The following is a 7435-nucleotide window of genomic DNA, read 5'->3' on the forward strand; positions in this document are numbered from 1 at the left end:
ATAACATATTATTTTATATGTATTTATTAGTGAGGTGGATATAGCAAGGGCTTACTGTTTACATTTATTTCCCTGAGATTTTCTTTTATGTCCTTTGACCACTTTATCTATTTAATCTTGATATGAAAGGATTATTATATGGATATTAATTAACCTTTTGTCATAATTGTGGCAGGTGTTTTCTCACTGTTGTTTATCTTGGCTGGTGTCTTTTACTATACAGGGATTTTACATTTTTATATTATCAAATTTATTATCTTTTCTTTATAGTTCCTGGGTTTTCCTCATGCTTAGAAAAGCCTTCCCCACTCCATGATTGTAAAATATTTTTTATGCTTTCTTCTAGTGTTTAAAAATAAAGAATCTTTTTAATATGGGATGAGCTAGATCTAATTGGATAGTCACTGTTCTACCATTTAAAAAAAAATTTTTATTGTGAAATATATATACAAAAAAGCAGTAATTTCCAAGTACATTGTAATCTACCATCATTTTTACTCTATTATTTGAGGTGTTGCCTGCATCACTCGCTAAATTCCTGTATGTATATGATTTATAAACTACTGTTTAAATGATTTTTACAAATCATTTTTAAAAGTGCAACATTTTTACTTTTCTTGCAACAATTCCATATGATTTTTACTATTTCTCCATAGAATGCTTTGATATTTTGAAGAGCAATTGCCCCTTCATTATGTATTTTTAAAAAACACATCTCAGCTATTTTTCATATTTATTTGCTCCAATAAACTTTCTAATTTACCAGATTCCAAAAAAGAACCCATGGAGATTTTTACAAGAATTGTATAAGAAATATACGGAAATGTTTGGGAGAAATGAGATTTTTATAATACTGAGCATTCCCGTGTAAAAAATATGTATTAAGTTAAGGGCAGTTTGGCCCAACATGTATATTTTTTAAACAGTCTTTTCATCCAATTCATCTTTCTTCATGTCCACAGATTAGTTTACTTTTTAAATGTCTTGATAAATGCCAGAGCAGTGGTTCTCAAACATTTTTGATCCCTTTTCATTATCAGACAAAAATTGTTCTTTTTCTGTGTCTCTATATGCATACATAAAACTAAATATAAATGGAAATCCTGGTATTTTCTTCCTGCATCCCACTAATTGTTTTATACACTCCTGTGTGTGACCCACGTGAGAGACCTCAGAGATAGGGTATGCCTATGGCATACTTCTGAGACTGCTTTGACATGTTTTGTTCTTAGGGAACCAAGGCTAAGTCCTAGAGATGAGTTTCCTCAATTCTCACAGAATTGAGGGAATTGACATGGCTTTTTCTTGAGAAGCTTAAGAAAGGGCATTATGAAATATATTTTTTCTCTCCTTTTGATCAACTTTGTATTTTCTTAATGATATTTGTAGTGGTTTAGAATAATGAAATTTATAGGCAGATTGGTATAGGGGTACAATTATCCAAGAACTCTATAAAATAAAATTAACAAGGTATTTAAATGTTATCAGTTTTCATTTTCCTCTTTAACACCTGTTCTTCTTCTTACCTTTCTTGTTGTTCTTATCGATACCTTCCTTTCCTTTCTGTGGTTAAAATGACTGTGTATGTTTTTGAGCAAGGACATGAATAGTTAAGATATTCAATTAGAGCGGATGATGATTATCATATTAGCTACTTGCCAAATGTGATGATTCCTAGGTGTTGGCTGTTCTAGCCCAACATCCAACCATGGCTGGTCCTTCTAATTTGTTCCCTTGGACTGCTTTAATGTTACTCCCTGCAAAACAGGCATGTACACAACAGGTGTCTAAAAAACCTAGAAGCAGATTTTGCCTACTAACAGATGCTAAAGCGTATTGTCAGGCGTGGGAGTTTTTGGTTTTTCTGTAGGAAGAATTAAGACTCAGCCAGAAACGTATGTGTTTCTAACACTCTCGAATTCAGACATTTTATCATGCCTAACATTATGGCCAATCTAGTAGTGGGCTGGGTTTTCAGTAACACTTATCAAATGCTCCCCCCAAACTTTCCTGAATCCTCCATGGATAGTGATAAGCTCGCCCAAAGGACTTCTTATGTTTAAAAAGAATTCATAGGTCTGATTGCAGCTCCGGGCCTGAAAGCTGCTAGGATTCCAACCACCCCAACTGCTGTGTAGGGACTTACCTACATGATGGAGGCGAGAAATACAGCTATCATGTAGAGGTTTTAGTTACTTGACCTTTTTGAATTCTCAGTCCAGATACTAGGAAAGGAAGTTGGAGTGTCTTTCTCTGCTGACGACTACTTTCAGCCGCCTAATTTACATAATCTGCCCCAGTGGATAGAAAATTGATTCCTGGGGGTTGAAAAAAATCTGACTCTTTTTATGTATAAAGCACAGATATACATATAGTACATAAGCACATACATAGTATATCTGTGGTATTAAAATTTCATGGGTGGTGACAAGGAAAAAATGTCTAATTAGGGTCCTTAAAGGGATAATAATGAAAAACAAAAATAGGTTGAAAGCCACTGATACACTATACATTTTGGTAGTTGGATCCCTATCCCTGACAGAATACTTTTGCCTCTAATGGATTTGTTTTCCCTACACAAAAATTAGGGAACAGGCTAAAAATAATGGCTGAGAATTCAGTCCTATTTAGGATATAGGTTGAACTGCTGAAACATGACCTCAAAAAAAAAGTGGCTAAAGAAGACATTTGTTTCTGTGTCACATAAGCACTCCAGAACTGATATGCAGCTCCACTGTCAGAGACCCAGGGTTCCTCTATTTTATTACTCTGCTGTCACCAGGTTGTCATCCTTGTTTTCCTAGTCAGTAATGGCTCATCACCACATTCACATAGCCAGCAGAAAAAAGAAAGAAGGCAAAGGATGGAACTCCCAACCCAGAGGTTTATCTTCTAGTCATCTCCCACTGGTCCACAATTTCACCCATGATTTAGTCACAAGGCCTCACCTTGCTACCAGGGAGGTTGGGAAATACAGTCTGTAACTAGGCAACTAAAAATTCTACCACCATGGAAAAGAATAGATGTTGGGGACAACGTGCAAGATCTGCCACAACTCGTAGAAAGTACTTTCTTTTAAGTTACAGTTGAATGTATGTGTTGCTCCATGTACACAATTTGTCCTGTTTCTTTGATGATCACGGACTCTGTACAAGCACACACAGTGTAGGAATTATCTTATAAAGAAGCTAGTGTGCATGGATGGCTCAGGACTGGGAAGCAGTATCCAAAGAACTCAGTTATTAGTCTTATTAAAAGACCCTAAGTCATTCTAGAAGCTATATATTTGATTAGCTGATCAACCACTAAAGGCAGATAACCTAGTTGTAAGCTGTTATTTCTACTTGGTGGAAGGATATCAACTTCTTTTTAAAACTGGAATCTGAATTTTATTGGATGAATTTTACCTAAAGAGTTCTCTCAGGAGTATTTAGAAACTCAATTAGCAGATGCTTGTTAAGTGTAAGAGAAAATCAGCACAAAGTTGCTATGTAAATGCAAAGTACCCTGTAAGCAAGATTTGGTATCTTCTTGAATTTCAAAAACAAACCCTGGGCTTATTTACTAGAAGACAAGGGAATACAGCTAGAATTTGATCCCAGCACTTATATTCACAAGACGAGTGTTACTGTTCGTTTTATTTTCAACTGAAGTCATGCCCTCTGGAGCTCACTTTTTTGTTTTGTTCTGTAAAGCATAACTTCTAGCTGGAAATACGAACTACCAAAGACTCTGTCGTTTCATTTAATCTTTTAAGAGTAAATTACATCAGTGGATCAATACTGATTTGGCTTTATCTTTGCCACTTCTGCCATTTTCCTACCTGATCGCAAATCCACGAGGTGTAACTAGGAAAGCTGCACCCTAGGCCTGCAGGCAGCACCTCACGTAGAGGTTGACATCTAGATAGGTTTGCAGGCATATGTCAGAATTAAGACTTCTCTGCACCAGAGTCCTGCAGCTGAAATGTTCTTGCAAGAGGTAAGAAGTCTGTCTTTTGTGCATGAACTTTGCACAATCTGGGACAGGCCATTTCTCACCTGTTCCAAGAAGGTTCCACCTTTCTCCAATAGTCTAGTACTTGGCACTCACTCTGTCCTCTGAACTTCAAGCTTCCCTTCATTGTTTTACTGTATAGTTAGAGGTTAATTATATTTAGTCCATGTTAGGCCTGGAGAACAGGACCCTTTCTCCCCATGATGCGACCTGGCAAACATTCTCATCCCTGGTGAGTTTGTCTTCCAGTCCATACAATCCTAAGTATGATTCCCTCTCCCTGGACTTAAGTTTTGCCAATCCAGCCAGTTTATAAGCTTACTTAGGAGAAGTGCCATTCTCACATTTTCCTTATCCAACATGGCAGGTGAAAATAAATCCTTAATGGCAGTTTGTAGGAGCCAAAGAATCGCACATCGATAATTATATGAACATAATATGATGGTAAGAGGGTAATGTTCTAACATTTTCTTCTGGATTGTTATCTTTTTAGTTGTAACATGAATTGTGTACAATTTTCTAGGAACTGATAAAACTAGGTTTGTCTTTTTGTGTGTATATTTTAAAAGATAGGATATTTTTGAGTGGGCTGTCCCCAAAATAAACAAACTAATAAACAAATACACCCACAAAACCTAGTGTGGTTCTTATGTTCATTTCCAAAGCTTTACTTAATAGCTTTGGTATCATGATTTATAAGGGCAGTTTAATTCTTCCCCTTTACAGTTTACCCTAAACTATAAAAGCACCCACTTTGAGCTCTTCTGGAGGCTCAAAAAAAAAAGTTAAATGCCTTATTCCAGGTCATATGCCTGCTGAGCTACAGCTGGAACCAGAATTGTGTCAGAAACTTTACTAGGTATTTTATAGGTCATCCCATTAATCCACACAACTATAAGCGGTAAATATTTTATCACTCCTTTGCATCTAAAGAAAATAGAGGGAACAAATGAGCTCCTCAGAGATTAAAAAAGGTAAAGCCAAACTGTATTTCAAACAAGCTGAGGCAGCTATACACGATGCATGTTTCTCAGCTTTGCTCCAGATGGGACACGGTGACTGCTTTCCCATTAGAAAGACTCACACTTTTTTTCTGCTATTACAAAGTTAATTTTTAAAAATTGCCAAACAATATGCAGAAGCCTCTTCATTAGTATTTGCAGACTGAGTATACGGTTGTTCCAGCTGGGCACAGATGCTGAAGAGAGTCATTTTAAGGAGTTTTAAATCTATATGGTGATATTCTGCATGGACTCCCAATATCAACGCTTTAGAGAAGTATTCTCTCATCAAAGGCAGTCTTGTGCTTCATGAAGGGCTTAGAAAATGAAAACAACCATTGTTTTCCTGCAATTATTTATTTCAGCATAACTAATTTTTTGTAGAACGTTAGCTGTAGAGGATCAGAAATAAATACAGCTTTAAGATTTAAACGACATCCCTGCTGTACTTTCCTCATAAGCTTAAAATAAAATTTTCTAACACCTTTTGTGGTTGGAAACACTGAATTTAAAAAATAGGCCTGCAGATATAAACAAAAAGAGCAAGATGTGGATTGACGTGCCTATTTCAGTAAAATGCAGCCATCGTTATTTCTGAAATATGGATACTAAAATTAATGAAATGACAAGTAGCAGAAACAAAAATCTGGAGAAGTGTACTGTACTGTCAATAAACCCTTAAATAAACCTATTGAGTATTAAAATAAAAGACCTGAAAATGAGCAGCTTGTTTTATCTTGTTGAGGGCCTCTTCAGGTCACAATATTCCATTGTGTACACATTCAAGATAACAAACTTTATTAATGTTAATCAACTATTATGATAAGCCAGTAGCAACGACATGGATATAATTGGGTATTCTTTTTTATTTTTACTTTTAACAAAGGACAAAGCTGAGAAATCAGAAAGATGAAATAGGTTTGAGCTCATCATATTCATTACTTTCTGATTTGTGTAAATAAAATCCATCTACCTAACACACAGAGTCCTTTTAAAACAAGCCCCTGTATACTGCATTATTACCTCAGAAGTACCTGCCTTATATTCAATTTTGTAAACTGTTACAGAACTGTAGCTTTATCATCTGGATTAAGTAACACGGCTGTTTAAACTTAGTTGGGTTATGAAGAAAAAATACACCAATATTTGTAAATTTTGTCATATAGCAGTTCAGAATTTACATTAGATGCCTAAAAAACTTTTTAATTCAAAGAAAGGGCAACTATAATCTACTTTTGTGGCAAACAACCTAAACAGTGATTACCTACTACTGGACAAACTATTAGATAAAACCCAAAGCTACCATAATTTTACAAATGCTTTATGGTTCAAATGTTAAAGTTACATACAGTATATTTATTAAAGTACCACCAGAGAAATACCATCTACAGCCCACCAATACAGTATATAAATGACTGCTACACACATAAGACTCTGGAAATTGTTCAAGCAACTTACACTCATTTGGATTCTGAGATATAAACCAAATCGCACTACCTAAGTAAGCCTATCATATGGCACCAATTGAAAAAAAAAGCCTAAGTTTTGTACGGCCAAAAATGTTTTCATTTTACATCTGCTGATTGATTTGGAAGAAACGTATGTAGGAGAGTACTGTGACGTTTTCTTAGCTCTGCCAATCTAGTCAACAGCTCCTTACCTCTCCTCGTGAATTTGGCTTTAGACTCACATGCTATTTGCTGTAAGGAGGTGCATCTAAGACTCTTTCCTTTATATCCTGGATTATTCAAGTCAGGTGTCAATGCAGCTAAATGATTAGTTACTAGTTACCTTGTACTACTGTCACATATGCAGTTGCTGTGACCATATCAGCTGTAGCACCCACAGCACTGAAAGAGTGGAGCAGTGAGAGGAACCACTGACACTGCAAGGTAGACAGGAGGAAAACAAGGTACTACCTGCTTACTTAATTATTTAATTATTTGTTATTTTAAACATACTTTGTTTTTATATCAGAGAAAATGAAATAGTGAGTTAGGTTAAAGTCAGAAATTACAGGCAAGGACTGTAGAAGAACAGGAAGGCTTTATAAAAAATACAGAGGGAAAAAGTACTATTTAGTTAGAAAACATTACTATAAAAGGCTTTCTTTATAAAAACCTTTTTTCTTTTTGGTGGCTTTAGATTACTGATTATATCATTGTTCTAGTCCAGTGGTCAGCAAACTTTTTTTTGTAAAGAAAGTGATAGTAAATAATTTGGGTTTTGTGGGCTACACTATCTCTGTCATAACTACACAATGCTGCTGCTGTAGCATGAAAATAGCCATACACAATAACGTAAACAAATGGTGGTGGCTTTGTTCCAATAAAGCTTTACTTACAAAAACAGAAGGCCAGCCAAATTTGAAGTGAGGGTTGTAGTTTGTTAATCTCTGTTTCATACCAGCACTGCCCAACAGAAATATGTGAACCACA

The sequence above is a fragment of the Tamandua tetradactyla genome, chromosome 16 (assembly GCF_023851605.1).
Source record: "Tamandua tetradactyla isolate mTamTet1 chromosome 16, mTamTet1.pri, whole genome shotgun sequence".
In the NCBI taxonomy this organism is placed as follows: Eukaryota; Metazoa; Chordata; class Mammalia; order Pilosa; family Myrmecophagidae; genus Tamandua; species Tamandua tetradactyla.